This window comes from Chrysochloris asiatica, unplaced genomic scaffold (assembly GCF_000296735.1).
Source record: "Chrysochloris asiatica unplaced genomic scaffold, ChrAsi1.0 scaffold00009, whole genome shotgun sequence".
In the NCBI taxonomy this organism is placed as follows: domain Eukaryota; kingdom Metazoa; phylum Chordata; class Mammalia; order Afrosoricida; family Chrysochloridae; genus Chrysochloris; species Chrysochloris asiatica.
The window spans coordinates 17,046,280-17,047,428 of NW_006408527.1; positions in this window are offsets into that span (position 1 = coordinate 17,046,280).

The window sequence follows — 1,149 nt, forward strand, 5'->3', positions numbered from 1 at the left end:
ATTCAAGAGCAAAGATATCAGTTTGAGGACTAAGGTGTACCTAATCCAAGCAATGGTATCTTCAGTAACCTCATATGCATGTATGTGAAAGTTGGACAGTGAGTAAGAAAGACCATAAAAGAATTGGTGTGTTTTAGTTGTGTTGGAGAAGAATATAGAAAGTACCATGGACTGCTAGAACAAATAAATCTGAGTTGAAAGAAGTATACCCAGAATACTCCTTAGAAGACAGGATGGGGAGACATCATTCCTCATACTTCGGACATATTATCAGGAGGGACCAGTCCCTGGAGAAGGATACCATGTTTGGTAAAGTGGAAGGTCAGCAAAAAAGAGGAAGCCCTCTAATAAGATGGATTGGCACAATGGCAGCAGCAATGGGTTCAAGCTAAACAAGGATGTGTTCTGTCACGTGTAAAGTTGTTATGAGTTGGAACCAAATCAAAGGCACCTAACAATGACTCGGAACCAACTTAATGGCACTTAACAACAACAACAACAAATCCTGGGGTTATGGGTTATTGAGTGGAAGACTACAGAAGTAAAGTACCGTTTTCATCCCATCACATCAGTGTACATACTATTAGCATGATTTTGACTGCTGATGTTGACCTTGCTCACATGACTGAGGTAGTGTTTGTCAGATTTCTCCACTGTGAAGTCCACCCCCTACACACACACACACCCCTGACCATCACTCCTTTCCTTCTATACACTTTGGAAGGAAGTCATTGCTCACAGCCCACACCTGAGGAATAGGAAGTTACATTTCTTTACTTAAGGGTAGAGTATCTCAGGGGGCAAAGTTAGCCATAATCAAAGACCTTAAGGGAATGAGCTGCTGGGCCTGAGGGACTCCAAGGACAATTAGCATAACATAGTCCACATAGACAATGTTCTACATCCTACTTTGATGAGTAGAGACAGGGGTTTTAAAGACTAGTAAGCAGTTATCTAAGGTATAACTATGGTTCAGAGCAAAGAAGAGTGAAGAAAATCTAAGACACATGGAAACAACTAGTCCAATGAACTATGGATCCTGGGAACCTCAGCCTCCATAGCCATAAAAGGCCTGAAGAACTAGATGATGCCTGGCTACCACTACCGAATACTCTGAAAGGAATCACACAAGCAGATCCTGGATAGAGT